General features: G+C 48.4%; 1 protein-coding gene across 6 annotated transcripts in view; it reads left to right on the forward strand.

Moving 5' to 3' along the window:
* The first annotated feature begins 765 nt into the window (after positions 1–765).
* CAMKK1 (calcium/calmodulin dependent protein kinase kinase 1) overlaps positions 766–21,682 on the forward strand; it is a 102,350-nt gene continuing 81,433 nt past the window's right edge. For 2 of the 6 annotated variants that reach the window (XM_074593493.1, XM_074593494.1), the window contains exon 1: positions 766–898. The gene's annotated coding sequence lies outside the window, so the exon portion shown is untranslated. The remainder of the gene's footprint in view (positions 899–21,682) is intronic. The other 4 variants (XM_074593492.1, XM_074593497.1, XM_074593495.1 and 1 more) reach the window with 4 other exon arrangements.

The raw sequence follows: 21,682 nt of genomic DNA on the forward strand, positions 1-21,682 counted from the left end.
TGCTACAGCAAGAGTCTCAGGTGTTGGATTTTATAAAATAATTCATTTAATTGAAAGGTACATCAGCAAGAGGAGCCCAGGCTGGGTGCCTCCCGAGAGAGGGACCCTGAACAAAGAAATCCCTGGGCAACGATACCGCTGCGATCCACACACCCGCCCCTCACACGCTGGCCACATGTCTTTGAGTCCAACGGTGAATTTTTGTCAGGGGTCTTCTAACATCTAAACGCATTCTTTTTTCCTGTGTCCAGGCAGGCAGGCTCTTATCGTGTTGATCTGCAATTTCAGCCAAGGGTTGGAGCCTCCGTATCTTTTGCTCTACACTCCTTGTGCACCTGCGCTCGCTGGTAGACCGTGGAAAACCCAAGAGTCCAGATTTGGGAAAAACACTACAAAAAACATCAGTGTGATATACTAAAAAACTAAACAGCACTGTACCAGCCGCTAGGAAATTCACGAAGAAAAATAACTCCATTGCGGCCTAAAGGCTTCGGCAAATCTAGCCCCTCACGCTAAGTAAAGCTGGGCAAACAGCACAAATCACACCGTATTACAACCCCCAGTAATCCACTCTAATTAAAACTTACTTATTTACGCTAAACGACTAATAGCCCTCAATGAACGCCCCCGAAAAGGGGCGTTTTTCCCCCAAACCTTCTGGACCGCCCCCGGCGGGGCCCCGCCGCCGCCTCACCCTCGCGGACACGGGAGGGGCGGGGGGGAGGCGCGGCCCCGCGCGCGCGCCCCCGCGGGGGAGGCGCGGCCGCCGGCGGCCAATGGGAGCGGGCGGGCGGGCGGCGGCGCGGGGGCGGCGCGCGCTGATAGGGCGCGAGCCGGGGAGTTTGGCCGGGCGCTGCAAACAGAGGCACGTTGTGGAGCCGGGCGGCGGCGGGCGCAGGTGAGCGCGAGGCGGCGGCGGGGGGAAGCGCGCGCCCCGTCAGCGGCGCGGTTCGGCTCCGCTCCGTCCCCTCGGCCGCGGGGCTCCGGGGCGGCGTGAGGGACCGGTCGTCCTGGCTGAGGGACCGCCTAGGCCGGGTCGCCCGCCTTCAGCCGTGCCCGGGGCGGTGGCGGCTCCTCCCGGGTCTGGGGCAGGTGCAGCGCGGAGGGCGGGTTGTTCCGCGAGCAGCGTCCCGTTGGCTGTGGAGGGGCCATGGCGGGTGGGATCCCGGCTCCGGAGGTGTACACCGGGTCAGGGCTCTTCCAGGCCGGCGTGCTCGGGCAGCTGCCTCATTTCCCGGGCTGCGGGAGCCGCGCTCTGCCGCCGCAGCGGGGCTGGGGATGCACCGGGCGGCCGCAGCTCCAGAGCTGTTCCTTTTACCAAGCCTAAAAATAAATAGTGAAAAAAAATCCTTCTGAAAATAGGGATTTTGAGCGGTTTACCCATCACACTAGTCATCTCTCTCCCGTTTCTCGAGGGAGAGAGGGGCAAGGTAAGAAGTGTGGTGAGCTCCGTGTTTGTTACTGCTTCCTAATCCTCCTTGCTGCCGTTGGGGATCTGCCCGAGCTCCTCAGAGTTTGGATTTTCTCTGGGGTCAGTGCTTTGGTCTGAGCTGTCCTGCCCTGGCAGTGTCTCGGAGCACACACCTTGCAGCCAGGCTGACGTGAAGAGGAGCTTATCTTCCTCTCGCTGCTTACCTTGGCTCTGAGGGAGAATAAACCGCAGCTTTCAAAGGCCTGTATGTTGTGAACATGGAAGACTGCTGATCCTGCAGGGATATCGCTTTCTTCAGCTGCTCTGATGAAGCTAAAATTACCATTCTCTTGTAGTTGTAACAGATTACCATTCTGTTGTAACTTAATCGAAAAGGCTTTGTTTAATCGGAAACTGTTGCTTTTCTATTTACAGTAGTCTGTGATTCCCAAGTTAAACTTACAGTGACACTTCCCCTAATGTGTTAATTTTCTCCCTGTGAGGCATCTCTGGCAGCTTCAATTTGTTCTGGTGTTTGACATGGGATGGCTTTGAAGTGTTGCTTTTGAAACAGGATAAGGCAAGCGGCGAGCCGTTATCTCAGTTGCTTGAAGAGAAAAACCAAAGCCAGCGTGCTGGGGCCATGCTCCAACATGTCCCCGTGCATGGCACAGCTCGCTGTGCTGCACCCCATGCTTGGGCTGTGGTGCGTGGTATGAATAGGATTAATCTCCAGGCGTAGCAAAAAATTGCTTTCCTGGGCTTGCCCCCTTGGCTTTTGCCTGGAGAAGGCCAGATCTTAGCAACCAGGAGCGTAAGCACCAGCCTCTTATCATTCCAGCGAGGAGTTCAGGCATGTTATTGTTCGATATGGTACGAAGGCTGGGTTTTAAAAAGTCACAGTAGGTGCTGGGCCACTGGGTCCTGATAGTTTTCTTTTTTGAGGCAAGCTGTGTTCACTGTCATGAAGTGCCTTCAATCTGGAACTGTCTCCAGCTTATTTCTTCTCCTTGCTTTTGGGATATGTCTTATGGGTTGGAGCTGGCATGCTTGGAGTGGGGTATGTGTGGGTGGATCTGCTCCCAGGACAACTCCTGGGTCAGAGACAGTGGGCAGAGCTGCTCATCCAACCTGAGCTGCAAGGGGACCTCCTCTGTCCCAGCGTTGCCCCAGGGAGTGGTGAGGTGCCCCCATGGCTTTACACAGCCTGTTGGTGCTTTACGTCTGCCATGGGCTTCAGAGCCTGTGCTGCTGCCCTATGCCCCTTAATTAGGGTGTTCATTAAGCTCTCTAAATGTCTCTGCCTGATACAATTAATTGTCCTTGCACTAACCAGACTTTCAAGGCCCAGCTTGCTTTTGCTGGGAGGGGGTTGTGGGATTTCTCTTCCCTTATGGGCTTTTCTAGGGTGGCCACAGTGGGAATCTCATCAGCCTGTGGCAGAGGAGATATTTGGAAGGACAGCACAGCAGTGTTCTCTTTGCTAGAGGAAAAAGCACTGTTTAGGTAGCGGTCACAACAAGAGCTTATGTGGTTTATGCCTTGGCTGGGTTTGAAGAGGTGGCACTATGCTGAATGTGTCACTCTGTACTTCAGCCAAGGGTCTGCTTGCCAGAGTACAGCATCTCTTCTTGATGGCATTTGTTCCCTGAAGTTAATGAAGGGTGTATTAACCCAGTCGTTCGTGCCAGCCTCTCGAGCTGTGGAAAGAACAGTCCTATCTGAAAGCCAAGTCTTCTGTGAAGTGTCAGTGCTGACCTTAGAAGAGCCTTTATAGGGTCATTGCTACCCTGGAGCAGGGGAAGGAGAAACTTCTTTTCTAAGAGGCTTCAGGAAAAGGCTGAGGGTGCTGGATGGCTTCTGTGGACTATTAGCAGGGTGATCTGGGTCTCCAGAGGACCTATCTTCCAGGCTGAGGGGACAGAAAGGATAGATCTGGTGCAAATCAGGGCATGCCAAGCTAGTGGAGAGAAAGGGATGTGTGTTGGTGGGGAGCTCAGTGTGATGATTTTGTGTGTGCTGGAGTTGTGAAAGGCAGTTTGTTTGATAACATCTGAAATCAATATGTGCAATTACTCTGCCTTGGGAAGATGCCTGGAGTGAGCATACCCATTACTGCCCTAAAAGTGCAGGTGGAGTGTGGATGAGCCTGTTCAGCAGCTCAAAGCACTGACAAACACTGGGTGTAGGGGGAGGCAGGCTCTGCTTATGTGGGAGATCACACTTGGCTCCAGGGCTCTGTATGGATGCTGAGCATGCACTGTTAGGCAGCATAAGCAGGCAAAAAGTGGGAGAGAAAATGGTTTGTGTGAGGCCATCAGCAGAGCCCAACTTTGGGCAGCACTGGGCTGTAGTAGGAGCTCTCCTGACACCTGAGGGCGGGCAAACATTTCTTCTGGGTGGGTTTTGACCCTGCTCTAACTTGGGGCAGGGAGAGGCTTCTTCCTGCACAGCTTCTGGCAGATGCCGCTACTCAGTCCTGTGACTGCTGCTGAAGTTTGGCAGTTGGTGATGGCGGGGAAGCTGAGCCTGCCCCTTTGCTGAGGGCCAGTGAGGAGGCCAAAAGTGAGGCCTGAACTGCCAGGGTCAAAGCCAACTATAGAGTTGGTATGAGATAAAATGTTACTGGCTTGTGCCTTGAAAGCTAGGAAAGCAGATGCATCTGGGGAAAACTAGCTATATAGTAACCCTTATCAAAATTCTTCCTCTTACATCTTTCTCCTTGTGGTTTCAAATGCCTCTTCTCCTCTGATCTTCAGTCCTTTATTTTTTGTTTGGTCCAGGATGTCACTGGCTTTGAGAAGGAAGCATCTAATGTATAGGGAGGTAACACATCAGAAAATATGTGGTTGAAGAAATGAATGTGGGTAGCTGGCTGTAAAAGCGGTGGGGATGATTGAAGTGTACAGAACAATTGTTGACATAATGCAGTCCTCATGACAGATCTGAAGGTTAGTTAGTGATGTTTATGATAGATAAAGAATTGGGTACAGTGGAGACATGAATGATATCAAATAATGCCATATAGTCACGCATGTTCTTTTAATTAAGACAGTGGTTAAGTTTAGCATGGTTGGAGAAAAATGTCTGAAACCTCCTAAAAGAGAAGCAATCCTGATAACTGATAAGCCGGGGTAGGATACTAATCTGAGAGATAATGGTGGGAAGAAGCTGCAGTGACTTCATGGGTGTGTGGGAAGGTGGCTGCTGATTTGTGGTGGTGGGTGAGGTGTAAGTATACATGCATGTTTCCAGCTCTTCAGAAACTCAGCTGTTTCTCGGGCTTGTACAGTTAGCCACAGGTGGTGCCTTTAAGGATAGTCCTTCATCACAGAAACACATGCTTAGCTAGGGACTTCTGCACCAGACCAGGATGATGAGATTCTTCTGGACGATGCTGCAGAATTGTCAATAAATGGTGCTGCTCAGGCCCTGGGTGGCACTGTCAGGCCTGTACCAGCAAGTGCAGTGTGCCTCAGGTCCAGAGCTGGCTGCCCTATTGATGGGGGCCCTTGGTCTGGGCCTGGCTGAGAAGTGGCGCCTGGTGACAGGTGCAAGGGAGAAGGGATGAAGCCAGAGATATGTTGGAGCAGGGAGATCTCTCATGGGTTCCTAGGAAAGGCTTGTGCCTTACTTCAAGGGTTGCTGTGAATTAGCAAGTGTAGCATCTTCCCCTCACACACACACCACCACCAAATAAAACATCAGGGCTATCAAAAAAATCCATCTGGAAATCTGACTCAACCTTTCCTGTTTTCCTAGTTTCCAGCTACTGTGTTGCTTTCCAGTATATTTTTTCCCTGTACCCTATACAAATACGGTCATTTTATGAATTCATCATTAATGATGGGGTGCAGTCAAGCACTGTGTAACTTACAGTTCTAACTTGCTTAAGAATTTGCAGTCTGGATGTGTTTGTCACTTTTCCTACTGGGTTAAGTTCTTCAGAAACATTTTCCTGTTCCATTGCAGTCTTCAGTTTTATTTTTGGCATAAGTGATATGGACAGAAACAGAGGGAGAAGCATAAATATTTGTCATAAATGTCAAGTACATGACATTGGAGAATTTTTTTTTTATTGCTTTCATGTACTGGTGTCCCTGGATGGGGAAGTTCTCCTGAAAGGTCAAAACCTTTTGAGAACACAGCTTCTCAGTGGGCTGAGGCTTGCAGCTGAAAGGGAGGGCTGTCCCATGGCAGCTGGGAGCTTCTTGTCCCAGAAACCTGCTGGTTTAGGGAGTCAACCTGGATGAAAATCAACCCTTTTATTTTATTTCTTGATGGCACCCAGCTCATGTGCTGAGTCATGCCTTGTGGATAAAGGTGTGGTTTGCTGAGGGCTTGTTTCTTTTGGGTTGCTGCCCCGGGCAGGCATTATTTTAGGGTGAGTACCTCTGAAATAGTTGTAGTTCTTTTTCCAGAAGCCATGTGGGATTAATTTAGCCTGTTTGTCTCTGGGGTGGTTTCAGTGTTTCTGCAGATTGGTGGCTGCATTTGCGGAAGGCTATGAAATGTTGTGATTAATTCTTCAGTATTGTTCAGAGAATTTATGGTGGAGTTGTTAACTAGTTAACAGTGACTGCTCTAATTACTCTGGTGTGACTGTAAACAGTGTGGCTGTAAAGTGCCACTGTCTGCTGGAGCAGCACTTGAGTATGTGTCTTTCTGAGATATAGGCATCCTCCCGCTTTCTCCTATTCCCACGCTGTACTCTCTGTAGAGCAGCCGTGTGCATGTCTTAGACAAGCAGGAAGGCCATGGAAGCCTAGCCTTACTTTCTGCTGATACTGCTGCTGAGTGACAACTGCTCTTCTTAGGTTGGTGGAGACAAACTCATTGCCTTGCCTTTTTTGGTACCTTCTGCAGTCTCTGTCTCCAGTAGTTTCCACTTGCTCATGCCAATGTAAGTGAGAAGGACCATGTCCCATCATTTTCAGCTGGCAGCGGGGCCTGGGGTTTTGATGGGAGTCTCTGCTGCAGAAATGAGACAGAGCTGTGTGCCAAGGTGGGAGGAAGAGAGCAGCTCCTCAAAACCTGCAGTTCCTGTGCAATAACCCACAAATGTTTCTGGGGTGTGCTGATTGCTTTTCTCAGCCAAGTGGTTCCATAATTGTGTGACCTTGTGAGGAGAAAGCATTAATGACACATTTTGGATGGCTGTTAGGATGTTCTCATGGGGAAGCTGTGCAGGGCAAGACTCCTGACTCTGCACAGCTGTGCAGATAACATTTTCTTCAACTTTAGAGGAAAAAATTCTTGCCCCTGATGTTCTCGCTTTACACGGATTTCTGCTATGTCTGTTGAACTCTAAGCATGCTAAGTAGGAGCAAGTCCTACAGACCCACAAGGCTTTGAACTGGAGAAGGATGATAGGGTATGTCGGATGTTAAATTAACACATGGAAGACTCGTTCAGTTGTTTATTCTGCTACAGATTTCCTTGGTAACCTGGAGCTCCAATTCATAGATAGACCCAAACATTGAGTGCTTAGCATGGGTGCTAAACTATGAGCAGACATGAGGGGCTCAGCTGGGGTGGGAAAGGGAGAAATAAAAATGTGCTGTGGAAGCCCAGGCAGAATAACACCTTCTGAGGATGTGTTAGTGTTGGATTTTTTGACTGTGATGAAGGTGCGAATCAACTCTACTGAGAGGTGTGAGATCATCATACTCTAGTGACCTGGACTTCAGTGCCTACGTTTGGCAGTTTGACTGTATTGGAGCAGTGCTCTGCAGTCAGATGTGGCTGTCCTCCTCCTGGTGACTTGCATTTCTCAGCTGTCCCTGTGTTGCAGAGATTATTCACAATTTTATCTTGCAGTCTTGTGAATGCAGCAAAGCTTGGACTAGCCACCCTGTAGTTTGTCTTCATTTTGCCCTGCTTTTGCATGGCATACATACTAACTCAAAGGCTATTTTGCTGTTGATCCCTTGTAGTCATGTGAGACTTTAGCATGGGTGTCTCTCTTCTTCCCCCCTTCCCACTCTAGGCAGTAGTTCAGGTTCCTATCCTATAGTATAGAAGTGAGTTCTATAACCACAAAAGAGCTAGTGAGAATAGGATTTTTTTACATACAAGTAGCATGGGCACAGCCTCATGAAACCCACAGTTGCAGGCTGTCACATCTACACTACACAAAGCTGAAGGAATCAGGCAGCAGCAGGAGAAGAACTGTGCCAGCACAGCTCTGCAGAGTACTGCATGCATGCCTACTTACCTGAGGCTGGCTCTAATTACCAGCTCCCATGCTGTTCTGCTGCTGCATCCAGCTCTGTCAAAGTACTCTCAACTAGCTCCTGCCTTTGTGCTTCCTCACCATGGTACTGGCAACATGCAGGCATCCCTGGAGCTTTTCTCCTGCCTCCAGACCTCCTCACGTGCACGATGCAGCTGGTGGTCTTAGTCTGATCTGCTGCTCTGATGTGGGCTCTCAGAGAGAAATTGGGATGCTCAAAGGGACCCCTGCTAGAGGAGGATCTGTAGCTGTTACTTCATGCTGGGTGTCTGCTGCCAGACCCTCCCTTCCCCTCATACAACCCCAGTGCATGGGGCCTTGCCTGTTTGTGGAAAAGAAGCTGGAAGATGTGTGAGCTGCCTCCTTATTAGGAGCCTGGGATGGATGTGATCTGAGGATGAATCACAGCTCCATTGGGGAAGGAGGCTTCCTTGCTGCAACATGTGAAAAGTGATTGATGGTAACATGAAAGAAAAGGATGGATTTGTCCCTCAAGGCAGTCACGTGCTGCCTTGGAAAAGTGTTTTCTGCTTCTTCAGAGCTTTTCTCCCTGTCTTTTATGAATGGTTACAGATCAGTGTGGAAAAACTGGGAGGGAAGGAGAGAGAACTGGGTTTGGATATTGGTGATATAGAAGGCAGTAGCCCTATGACAAAGAAATCAAGATACTTGAAAGGCAGCAGGACCTGGTGCAGTGTTCGTGTGACACAAAAGTTATTACAGTCCACAGGCATAAACCAACCACCTAGACAAGTCAAGTCTTAATTTTGGCACTTCCTAACAGCTGCTTCTGGTAATGCTGTCTGAGTAGTGCTGTTCTGTGATGTTATTTGTGCTGGAACCAACAAATGTGTCTGCTTGTGCTAATGGTGTGCCTGTCTCAAGTGGCAGTATGAGGACAGAAGATTCGTCCACTGACATCTTGCTGATGAGATGCTTTGATGTTGAAGTCCATATGGGCCCTTCTATAGCTGTCAGGTAGCTTGACTGGCAAAGGTTAATGATATCTGAGGCTCCCAGCTCTGTGACACAGTGTAAAACAGACCTGAGATGATATTTCTTTTTTTTCCTTGCTGTGTCAGCACCTTATCCCCAGGCTGAGAGACGAGGCTGGAGAAGTGGAAGATGTCTGAGTGCAGCTTGTCAGGCCAACCCTTGCTGAGTGCAGGGGGAACAGAAACGTGTGCCTCTGCCTTAGGGCTGGTTTACAGGGTTACTGTGTGTGCAGGGTGTAATTTGTTGGAATAGTGAGAACAAGGTCCTCTGGCTCAGCTTCTCTAATGTGCACAGCACTGGCAGAGGAAAGGCTGAGAAAGTGTGAACATCTGAGGAAAGAGGCAGAAGGAAGGGTTTTATGCAAACTTGAGAGGGCTTTTAGCTTCCTCTACAGTGCTGTCAGGTCAGTCGAGTCCATTCGAGGGTGCGATGTAGGCTTTGCCCATCTTTGTCTTGTAGTAGTGGTCATGAACTTCAGTGTGCTCAACTGGCAACTCAGGCAACACTACTCCTGTGCACTTATGTGTTAAGAGATCAGGCATCTCTTCCAGCAGGTCTCCATACTCTGATCAGGATTCTGCATTTTCCCCTCTCATACAGTATTGCTGTGAGCAGTGCTTGTAACTTGCCTTGAAGCAACAGTAGCTCACAGCAATTGCTGGGAGTCCATTCCTTAATGCCAGATACATTGATGGAAGTCAGACTGCAGGATGGATTTTTTGTTAGTTTTCAGAGTTTGCTGTTTCCAAGGAGCCAAAAAGTGGCTGTGCTCCACCCAAAATGTCACTGTATCTGTCTGGCAGCCAGAATGATTATCACAGATGCAAAAGGGCAATATAAGATTATGCCCCACCTGTGGGCATCAGTTCTTCTGTGGCACATGCTCCCAGCCACCAAACAAATGAATGAGCAAAACCAGTAAGGCTCTTCCCATGTTATTCCAAACATCTGTCTGCTTGCCTTATTGTTTCTCGTGTTACGAACAAAAACTTCACAGCAGGGACCAGTGTCTTCCCTGTACAGTATCTGGCACAGGTGATAATTGTGTCTGAAATGCCACAGCAATGGATCATAAGCCTCCAGCCTCCAAGTCAAAGGACTGCAGATGTTCTGGGAGTGCCAGGCAGGAGGGCTTTTTGTTCGCTGAAGTGGTGTCTCTGATTTGACTCCAGAGTAGTCTTGCTGGGCTGCCTTTGGTTCAGTGCCTGCCCAGCTCCCTGGGGAAGCCCCCTCCCCTCATTCCCAGAGAGTTCCCTGGCCCTTGCTGCTCACCCTTGCTTGCTACTTGCAGTGGGTGCACCAGCCTCCTGCTAATGGCATGGATGCAATGCCAAGGTATTTTTGAGATTTTGCTGTGAGCTTGATAAAAAACCACCTGGGTTCATTGAGAGTGTGTTGTGGTTATTGCAAAGTGCTGAAAGTCGCATTCCACTAAGATCTTGTGGAGGAAGGGAAACCTTCCAGAGTCTTTAATATTCCATGTTCTTTAGGTATGAATAAATATTTTCTTGTCCTGAAACATTCTCCTGCTGTAAAATCATTCCAGTCTTTGTCTAAGATAATCAGTCTCCTTCCGTCACTCTCTCTTCCCATGCCCCAGCTTTTATTAACCTAGAAATGTGCTGACACTTCACCATCAAACTGGCTTCTAGCATGTTAGGGAGCTCTGCACAGTGTCTTTGCAAGTTGTCAGGGTAGCTGCATGCAAAATAAGAGGAAGATGGCTCAGAGTTGTTCATCTCCTGGGGAATTTGCTCTTCCTACCTGACGGCTTTCTGCAAAAGTGTCTGACAACTCTGTCCATGTGTATCTGTTTCTCACTAAACGAAGAGTGTGGGACTGGGGAGTCAATGAAGAAAGCTATTTCATCATTGTGCTTTAATATATTTATTTTGGCAGTGCTTCCTCCTGTAGAGAACCCCTGTCCCACCATGCAGGTGTACTGAATTGAGTCTCCTTGAAGCTGTCTGTTCCACTGCATGACCTGTGGATCACTCAGTGCCTCTGCAGTTCTTGTTTTACTTCCTTGACAAGAAGCCTGTGACTCATACTAAGCCCTTTCCTACTCCACTCCTCAGGAGGCTGAGCTGCCTAACACTCTCATAAAAGAATTTTTTGGTTCCCCTGTGGGATTTCTGCAGTCCCCTGATTTGGTGGCAGGTCTGGTTCCTGAGGGGTGGGAGGCCTGAGCAAAGCAAAGCCCCTGTGTTTTTTTTCAGGAGCAGGTACAGGTAACTGCACTGTTCAGGATGGACTGAGCTCCTGCCAGCAGCTGAAGGCAGCTTGCTTGTGCCTGGACAGTTAATGTATTGTAGCAAAGTCATCCCAGCCTCTTTACTGCTGACATTGAGAAGCACCATCACTTCCAGCAGCAGTTTGGCTATTCCAGAGTCCTTGACCTCTTCTGAACCCTTCTGCAGCCCTGGTGTCTCCCAAGCTGAGCAGTGCTGACAGTGGGAAGTCTGATGTCCAGACTGAGGTGCTCAGTCAGCCAGCTCTGAGGTACATGGCATGTCTAATCTCCTGATGGCTTCCAACCTCACAGGGCCTGGCTCTGCCTGCCCTGCATAGCCTATCCTCTGGCTGAACAGTCCTGTAGAGATTCACCAAAGGCTTCGTGGGGATCAGCTGAGCAGCTTCTGGAGGCAGGCAGGAAGCCAAGAGCTGGAGCACAGTCTGCTGAGCAGGAGGGGGTGTGGAGGAGCCTACCCAAATGGGACTCTGAAGATGCTCCGAGGTCACTGTTTTAAGTCTGAACAGCCACAGCAACACTCAGCTGGGAACCTGACCTGCAAAAGCTGGAGCCTTAAAGCATATAACAGGGAAAGGAGTGAAATACCCCTATGCCATAGTAAAGACCTGGGCTATATGGCCTTGAGAATCTGCATCCTCCTTGCCTTGTTGCTGTGCAAAGCTGGGGCTGTTGGGAGTGTAGTGGCTGTCATGTGGCCAGCTGAAACTGGTAAAGAAGTAAGTGTGACACTACCAAATCCCAGAAGCAAACCAGATCTCTAGTTGCTGGCTTGCTTATTTAGAAACAGAGCCAAGTGCTTTTGGGCTTGTTTGTGGGAGATGGCTGTCTCTGACCAAATGTAAAGCACAGTCTTGCTGCTCTTTGTCCCTGTCCCATTCTCCATACAGGAACTGCCACAAGCTGTGATCCTAGTAGAAGGGATGCCTAAAGTGCCTGTGGGCTTTGGGTCTCTTCGCTTTGGACTCCTCTGAAAACTGCAACCATGATGTGTGTGGGGGGGGTGGTGGTCTTGATGAAAAGAGGTTCCTCACATTAAAACCAGATGTGCTGCAGCTGCTCCTTCGTGCATGAAGCTGGAAGCTGTTGGGCTTGCCATACCTCTGGGATACTGGGGAGCAGCTGCTCCTTCCCCTGGTGCCAGGCAGGTCCTGCATCCGGCTCTGCAGTGCATTAAACCAAACACACTCTGACTAGGGTGGGCACAGTCTCTTTCCTGTCAAACCGTTTGTTCTGGCTACAATTCTGTCTGCTTGGGAACTTGTCGCTTTTCTAGCCTTTCATGCCTACCTCCCAGAGAGCATGGGAATTGTAAGTATTTAGACATATAATAAGAATGATGTAATTAAAATTCTTAATTTTATTTTTCTTGTTTGAGTTTTTTAATTCCTTTGATTTAAAGGGTGGTAGTAGCTAATTGGATTCTGGGCCAGACTTGTACAGGCAGCCAGGGGGGAAGGGACTGCAAATGAGCCTAGTCAGGAAATTGCACATTTAAATATAGCTCTCAGTAGGGTCAGCGAAACACCCAAGGGGCAAATTAAGAACAAAATTTCTGCTGTAATGTGTTCATTTAGCTGCAGACATCATCTTAAGGGAAACAAAAAGGAAGCTTGGGAGTGAGGGGAGCAGATTGAAGGGTAGGTTTCCCTTCTGCCGTGCATTTGTATGCTGCTGCAAGTCTCTCCCAGGCAGTAGCATCTTTCTCCTGTCCTCTGGGTTGGCTGGTACGTTGGCCAATTCCAAGAAGAAACCATTGAAGGGATTTCTTGGGTGAGGGTTGGTGGTTTCACTGGAGGATGGAAATCCATAGTTCACATAATGCTGTGGGGCTGCTACTGCTGATATCAGCTTTGGCACAGATTGCCTGGGTCACCCTGTTCATCATGTGGTTTTGAAAAATCACACCTCAAATGATAGCCCTGTGTCACTTGGTAGGGTTTTCCTTGCTGCTACTCCCTAAACAGACATGTAGGCTTGTTTGTGCAGGTGCCAGTTGGGGCTAGACTTTCAAGGGAGTTCAGCACCTACTTAAATGCACTGGCCTTTTGGGGATAACTTCTTAAGCTCTCAGTTTGATGCCTGCTTTGATTATAAACTCTTTGAGCCAAAGCTTGCCTTCCAGTGCGCCTTGCAGCATTAAGCACAGTGGGGCAGTGAGCGCTCTATTAATTGGTGCAGTTGCTGGGCTATTGAAAAGTTATAATAACCTGGCCGAATTTTCAAGTGCTGGTCTAGGCTCTCTGCCTGGATGTCAAAAAGGGAAAGCTAATTACAGTGTGAACCAAAGAGAACAGGCTGGCCTGAAGGAAATATCGTTAAGGTTCTCCTCAGGCCCTGGGTCAGCCCATGTCGAATCACAGCTGCATCAACCTCTAAATTTCTTCCTCCTTCAGTTAAATTACCACCAAGTGATTTCTTGCAAGTGCAACCACCTTTTATAGCAAGAGAATGAATACTGTCTGTTTTCTCTAAATCCAAATAATAGAGGTTGGGCTGGGATTACAGAAGCAAATAGAAGAGGACAGTTTCTTCACTTACCCTCCTTATTGTTCTGTTACACTGTACCAAATGCTTGTGTTGGCTTTGTGCTGACCCTGTGTCAGCGTCTACCATGGGGCAGTGAATGCGTGTGTGTGTGGCTTATCCTCTCTAATACCATCTGAGATGGGTGTTGGGGGATACCTGAATTTCCCTGTGTGGCTGGCAGTATGACGCAAGTAGTGCTTTTGGTGCAGTGCTGTCACATTGCAGAGCTCAATTCCCTATAGTGTTGTGGAGGCTGAAAAAATAAATAGCTTCAAAATGGTGGTAGACAAATTCAGAGATGCGCTCTCAGGGCTCCCGAGTGACTGCTTGGAGCTGGGAGGTGCTGTCAGGAGGACAAAACTCTAAATTTTTCCTTATTATCATTACTATTTTTAAGCTCTTAATTTCTGCACCAGCACCCCCCAAGCATCCACTACTGGCTCTCGTTGGAAATGGAAATGAGGGCAAGGTGGATATCTGGCTTTTCCTGTAAATGATCTGCTGACTTGTTTTCTAGAAGCTCTTGAGCTACATCTCAAACTTCGTGCTGGTTCAGGAAGGAAGAGCAGTCATAATGCACGTGAGTGCAGAGTTTCATCATTATCTCTTGCAGATCCTTCTCAAGATGGGAGGTCTTGGTGTCAGCTGGGGCCAGGGGGTGGGACTAGAACCATGTAAATCAAAGCTTGCTGGGGGGGAAAAAAGTGTATTCCATTATTTTTTTTTTTAAACCTGATTTCCTTCTGAAACCAGACCCTGTGTAAAAGATAAGCCAGACATCTGCTGTGTATCTCTGTTGGTCCTGTCTCCCACCCTGCCACCCATCAGCTTCTGGAGTCTTTGTCTTCCTGGACTCAAGTGTCTCACAGTGTTAAGGCTTCAAAGTTGTATTGCTACAAGTTTTCATGGAAAGGGATGGCTGGGTAGAGGTGGAAGATGTTATGGTGAGGGGCTCCAGTCATTAGTTCTGCTTTTCCCCAGGACATGGTGACTTAGTGCTGCTTCTCTCATCTTCAGTCTCTTTCCTGCCGTCCTTCTAGTGCCATTCTTTCCCTTTGACTGCATACAATGCTTGGTCCTGCTGGATCCTTGTCCTGTGACTCTTTCTGAGGGGCTGGGCTGCTGGGGGGGAGTACCGGTCAAAGCTTGGGTCATTTTGGAGGAGCAGTGGGGCAGCGATGCTGGGAGACTGACTCTCAGGGCTGCTCCATGCTCTCTGCAATGGAGCAGAGAGCTTGGGGAGACTGGCGTGCTGGAGGTCCAGGATGCAGGCAGCTTGCCTGACCACAGCTTACTACAGAAACCTGAAGCCTAAGAGGACATGTTAGAAACCTGCACAGGACTACCAGCAAGGCTAACTTGCGTGATGCCACACAGCCATGCTGGAGCTACACTGGTTCAGTAGGTGTTAGTTTTCATCCTCTAGGATGGTCCATCTTGGACTGTGGTCCCAAGCCTTTCCAAGACCATTCTTCCCTTTAAAAAGTCCATATGGGGAGTAAATATGGAACAGAGAAACCCCTACAGTCTTCAGCTGGACACGGCTCCCCAGGAAACACAATTTGTTGTGCTCTTTTCAACATTTCATCGTCCTCCAGCAGTCACTGGGCAGGCAGTGTTGAGCCCCTATTGCAGAGGGAGGAAGATGCTGTGTTTTGAGGTCAGGGTGAACTGAACAGTATCAGATCCAGGCACGAAGCACTGCAGGAGTTGGTGGGATGTTTGCATGTGGGTAAGGAGTGGGCAAATGCAGTTTGGCTTGGGTGCTGGCTAATAAAGAGTGTAGCACAGAAAATAAAATCCTCAGAGGAGATTTAATAACTGGGGAGAATAATTGTAAAGTACTTCAGAATATTAACCAATGGCTGAATGCATCTAATTAGCTTAATGAAGCTGGGTGGTTGGGTTCTTTTTTTAATCAAACAGATGGGCAAAACATTATGCACAAAAAATGAGATCTGAATACAATGAATGCATTTAATTAGCAAATAAAAGACATAGAAAGGGTTTGTTTTTCAACTTGAGAAGCGAGAGATTCTTCTTCACTGAATGCTCAAAAAGACCCTTAAATGTCATGGTTTCTTGGAAGTCTCAGATTGTTACAATTATTATTTGCAATGTCTTGGGTGTCTGAGATGGGAGTCAGCCTGGGGCCAGCCGCACCTGCAGGGAGGCGAGCGGGTGCTGGTGGCAGTGATGCTGCAATGGCATGGGGCAATCAGCGGCTGCTTGTTGTGGGTTGGATTCCCCAAGGGCAGACTCAGGAGCAGTGATACTGCTTAACCCACTGCTCCAACGCCTTTTACCTAAGTGTTTATGTGTGATCACCTCTTTTGCAGAAGGGGAAAGCAAGGAGGCAGTAGCCCAAGGTTAAGCAGGGTGTAAGTTCAGTATTGAATATATGGTGCTGGTCAAGGTGCCCTCAGTATTCGGGACACTTAAGGAACAGTTCCCTGGTGGCCTGTGCTTGTCAGCCATGCCTGGAGTTCCTGCAGCCACCCATCTGTAATGCTGCTGGCCCCAGTCAATGCTGCCATGCTGGCTTCTGTCCCTGTTGGTGCCCATTGCAACATGCATGCTCCTCTATAATCTGTTTAACCAGTTTTTGCCGTGCCATGGAAACCTGGTGTAAATCAATGCCTTGCCTCTCCAGACAGGAGACTCCTCTCCATATGAACCTTGAGCACACATGTAGGTGTGTAATGTAGATCTGTAGTACCTCTGAGTCTTGCCAAGGCTGGGAGCATTTGCTTCAGTCTAATATTATAAGCTGAACAAGCCATTTTGATATTAAGCCTGTAATAATAACACCTTGTAGCTAAAGAGTATGTTTTTCCCCATTGGTGGATTACTCAGCTCTGTTCTTTTGAGGCAGTGTTTAACAAAAGCAGAGACTTTCCCAGACTATATTTAATTAAACAGAGCTCAGATATCTCTTCCGCTTCATTTCAATGCTCTGACTATGTTGCTCTACAGTCTCATCTCTGGGGCAGTTAGAGGTGGAACTTGTGCTCTGCCAGTGCACAGGCCAGGTGGGTCACTGTCTGCTGCCCAGATGTGCATGCCCAGATGTGCCCAATGATGTGCTAATCCTGGAGAGGCTCTCATACCCACAGGCTCCGGCTGCTCTTTAGTGTGATGGGGAATGTGACACTTGGGGCAGCTTCCGAAGCTGAGCAGGTGCTTGGGTTGAGCCACGTGGCCATTCAAGTGGCAGCTCAACTAAGATGCTTTATATTACAATTAAGATTTGGGGTCCTAATTTCTACCTGCTTCCTTTTCTGTTGCTAATGTAGGTATAGGAGCACTTTGAATATGATGTCTTGGTTATCAATAATTAAATACAAAGTGAAGACTTTAATTTGAAGATTCCTTATTTCTGTCCTAGGAGGTATCTGTGAGCAGATGGTGGTATGCTCTGGGTTTGCTTATTGTTGCAGATTATTTGCCAGATAATTTTTCTGACTAATTCTTTGGCCTGTAGACTGTTTAAAATAGTGGAGTCAGGTTTCTGGTAAAAACACTTGTGTTTGCAAATCTTAAAATCTGCTCCTGTGCCTGCTTGCTGACGTCACTGTGAGCAGGAGGCTTTTCTCTGGGTGGCAGATGCCCTCTGCTCCGCGGGAGAGGGGCAGCTCCTAAAGCAGAACCTCCCTCCCAGTGTCAGGATGGGAAGTAGCACCCTCATGCCCGGTTTTGGGTTTGTTTTATTTCAAAGTGTGGTATGCCTGAAGTCCTGACCTCAGCATCAGTACTATCACACTGACCTTCCCTAAGGTTGCACCGTTGTTTCATGCGGCATGGTAAGGAGGCACCCCTGCTGACACGGAGCTTGTGTTTTGTGCAGGTGATGCTGCATAACTTCACTTGTGCAGAGCAATAATCCACTGGCACAGCTCTCCCTCTGCTGAAAGGCTGTTGTGATTTATTTTATTATTTCCCCCCCATCTCTTGCCACCTCTCCCTTTAAAAAATAAAATAAAATTCTCTTTTATGTCTCTGGAGAACTGGCTACAGTAACTGCTTGACTGATTTATTCTAGTATTTTAACATTTACTGGATTTACATAACAGCCAAACAATCTGTTTCAGGAGTTTATATTAAACCCAACTCTAGTGAGTCACATCCACGTTAGCAATAATGCAAAGAGAGGCAGCTGGGGGAGTGAGGAGGTGACTTTTTCTGGGTTTCTGCATGGGAATATCTGGCTGCCTGAAATATCTCTGACACCTCATAACAGAGTGATGCTGCCAGTTCTCATCTGCCAACAGGGACTTGTTCTGAAACTTTGTGTCACATCAGTGCTCCCATTGCGGCTCCCAGCTGAGCTCGGTAGCCTTTCCAGAGCCACCCAGGCAGTGCTGCGTGTCCCTGGCGCTCTGCAGCCTTGTGGTGTGTTAGGCACCTTTACCTGGTATGTGCTGAAAGAGGGAGTATAACTATGAGAGTTGCAAGATAAAGCCTGTAGTGATTTGCTTCTTGCTTTTTCAATTAAAAGCCACGTAACCTTTGTGTGTGCCAAGTCTTCAAGGTGTGCGGATCAGCACAGCGGCAGGTGGGATGCTGATGTGTACCAGCTCATCCGCCTGGGGTCTGGTGATCCATGTGAGGGGCTTTGGGGATGGAGTGGGTTAGAGCCAGCCAGGCGAGAGCTGGCCCTATGTGGTCACAGCAAGACAGTGGAGCCACTGGTGTCTCCCTGCCCAGGCATGAGTCAGGTGAGCAGGGCTTGCTCCTTGGGGACAGAAGGAGTGAGATCCATCAGGATGATTAGCCGCAGGGGTTTCCCAAAGCGTGGTTTGTAACTTGCTGCTTTTGGGATTCCCTCAGTTGTCTTGTGTGAACGCAGGAAACCTCTGGAGCAGCTCTGCCATGGGCAGCCTAGCTCTCCCTGCTCCAGGCGCTCTGTCTGGTGGGGTTGTAACATCGTCAAGCAAAACGAGTCTCCAACTTGAGTTGTCACTCACAAAAATCCCGAGCAAGAGACATCAGGAATGGAATAGCTGGGTTTGCGTTGCTGCCTGTATTAGAGGCTGGCTGTTCAGCTAAGCAAGGGCTTCTCTGGTTGCAGCTTGCTTATTTGAATTCTTGTCTTTAGAATGGAAAATAAATGCTGGCTGATGAGATCCATTACGGCACTAATTTTAGAGCATGCCAAACACTAGGAAATTGTTTTCAATCTTCAGTCTTATTTCTCCTTTATTTCCCCCTTCCATTTGCAAAAACTGCCTTTGTCATTCTTCTAAATGCCCAGTGATGTCCCGCTCGCTGGTATCTTCAGGCATTCTCCTTCTAGCCCTCTTTCCTGATACTTCTTTGTTCAGCCACTTGACACTCCTATTATAAAAGCTCTCTCCAGGGCCACAGGCAGCCGTGTTGGCACGATGCAGGCAGTGAGCACTCAGCCAGCTGGTGCGAGATGCCAGCAGAGCCCCCTGCAAGGCTGGGGGCAGCAGGGGAGGCAGCATCAGAGTGGAATTTCTTATCCTTGGGTGCCCAGGGCTTTATAAGTCTTTCCAGTCCCACCCAAGCCTGCTTTCTCGATGAGCAAGAGGGGAAAATATGAATTTCCCTCTGGTCTGCTGAAGAGTTTCAGAAGCAGTCCCAAAGCTTCAGTGTTTGTCCTTGGCACTGATGAAGACCTGAGCTGTTGCTCAAGAGGATGGAGCTGGCAGTGAGTTAGGAATCAAAATGCTTGATCAGTGCAGGAGGGAACAGCAGTACACAAAATCTAAATTTTTAAAACATGATTGTTTTTTATCAGCTGGAAGCTTGCACTGGTTTGAGAAGAGCCTGGATGCCTAACTGGCTGTCTCCTTTGAAACCTTCAGGGTGGCTGCAGACCTCCTTTAGCACCGCTCAGGCTTGCAGCGTTTAGCAGAGTCTGGCTGAACTCTAGATTAAAGTTGGTGGCAAAACTCCAATGGTTTCACCCCATGCAATTTTCAGAGGCTCCCTGGAATATGTGTTTCATGGGTTTGGCAACCAGATGTCCCTGATGGCAGCCGCAGTGACCATTAGCAGATTGCCAAAAGACTCGGTGCCTGCCCAGGGTGGCCTTTGAAAATCTTCCCTCTCCTGCCCCCGGCTCCCTCACCTTTCTCCTGTCTGGAGAGCCCAGTCCACTGGCAGCTGGTGGTGGCCAGATCCCTCAAAAAGAGCTGTCTCTTGCCCTGGCTTCTTGTGCTGGAGACAGGTGAAAAACTCCCTATTCCTAGCAATTACCATTTCATGCCTTCCCTGGGTGCACTCTGAGCCCCACGGCTGCTTGAGGTGTCAGCCTGTGGGAATTCGGCAGGGCAAATGTCTTCATAGTCGGCCTTTGTGAACATGGCTGAGATAAACCCTTTACTGAACTAAATGTGGTAACAGCTAATCCCTTGGAAACAGTCACCTGGGCCCTGCGTGATGAAAAGAGGCTTTGCTGCTCTGATTAACAGCGCTGGCAAGAACATTAACTCACTTTTCTTTGGAAATGAAAAGCACCTCTCCAGGAGAGTTTAAGGGATTAGGTACCCATTGGAATATTAAGGTAGGTTTTTTGCACCTTCCTTCTAAATATGTAGCTTAAAAGCCTGTTCAGCCCTGATGTCATGGATGATTGCGGCTGAGTGTCCCCTTGCTGCGGTAGAGAAGAGACTCAATGTGGTGCAGAGGCTAGCATGAGACCGGTGTCACCTGAGGAGCTTCCCTACGCTGGGGTGTCTCGCTGGGCGCCAGGGCTCAGCATTGTAAATTAACCCCCGTCAGACTGGCCGGCCCCCACCTAAAGGGCTGAAGCTCACTTAAGCCTTGCAAAGAGCCAAATGACATTGACCTTTTCCAGCCCCTTCTTTAGCAAATGCCAAAAGCTGTGGAAAGCATTCCAGCTGTTTTGACAACTCCATTTTCCCTTTTGGGGGGAGATTTTCACTGATATATTTTTTTAACACGCACTTGGAATTTTTAGTTCAGGCTCTTGAAACCATCTACATTAAAAGGTATTTCAGTGACGGCTGCTTTGGGCTGTATTTTCGAGGCCAGGCTTTTATCTTGGTGCTGGTTTCCATGAGGCTGCATGCCCAAGCTCTGCCCTGGCAGGAGTGATGTGATCCGCGCTGATGGAGGCTGTTGACCAGCAGCCTGGCTGGCAGAAAGGATTAAAACAGGTGTATAAAATGTGTCTATAAAATAAGGTAAGATTGAAAAAAAGATTAAACACTTGTATTAAGTATTTGTTGTTGAGAGCAGGTTTGAGTGCTCAAAATACTTCCAAAATCCTGTTACCTTTCAGCCTGTCTTTCTCCTACTGAATTTTCTATTTTAAGTAAATAGCACAGAGTTAGCTCAGAAGGGGAAAAATACAAGTGTCACTGTTCAAAGCATGCTTTACTGGTTAGATATTTATGGCAGACATTCAGGAAATGAGCAAACACTTGAAAGTATATGTATTATTTATTATTGTAGCTGATTAATTACCACTCGAAACCTTTTGGTTGGTGTTATGGCTCTGTATACTCTTCACCAAGCAATGCTCCAGCAATGTATATGCTGGCGTCTGTCCCAGTTAAGCATTGCAGGAGATGAAAATGCCACAGTTGATTTATGAAAGTTGTGAGCTTGAGCAGTGGAAGATGGCAGCGTGGCACTTGGTGCAAGCACTGGTACAAGTGAGTGAGATCTGCAAGCAGACAGGACCAGTGAGACACTTGGTGATGGCTCAGTCTTCCCAGCATCAGGATGAGGAGTTGTTGGCCCCCTTTTGGGGAGAAGCAGCAAGGCAGGGTTAATGTGTCTGTGTGATGACAGTCAGGAATAAAACTTGGTTCCCAAGCACCAGGCTGCCAGCAGGTACTTGGGCTCAGTGCTTCTACAGTGAGCCTCCTCTGGATGGGACAGAGGAGTGCAGAGTAATTGCCTGAAAAAAGGAGGTGACTCTTACCTCTCCCAGCTGTGCAACTCGTTCTGAACCCATGGGCTTGCAGGACATACTGTGCAGCAACCTGCTGGCTCCACCTCCTCCCTGACCTGCTGTTTCTCTGTGTAAGACCACGTACCACCATCTCGGTTCCTGAGCTGTGACTGGAAAACCTCTTTAATTCATATGAAGCCCACCCAAAGCACTGGGTGAGCAAAGCACCGATCCCACCCAGCAGTTCTTCCCTAAGCAATACATGTTCTTAAGCATTTCCTTAGCTTTAACAAGACCTAAGCAAATTAGGCATGTGTTAAGGTAGTTATTTAGATCTAATCTACACATCTGAAAGAATAATATGATAAA

This window comes from Larus michahellis, chromosome 7 (genome assembly GCF_964199755.1).
Source record: "Larus michahellis chromosome 7, bLarMic1.1, whole genome shotgun sequence".
Taxonomy (NCBI): domain Eukaryota; kingdom Metazoa; phylum Chordata; class Aves; order Charadriiformes; family Laridae; genus Larus; species Larus michahellis.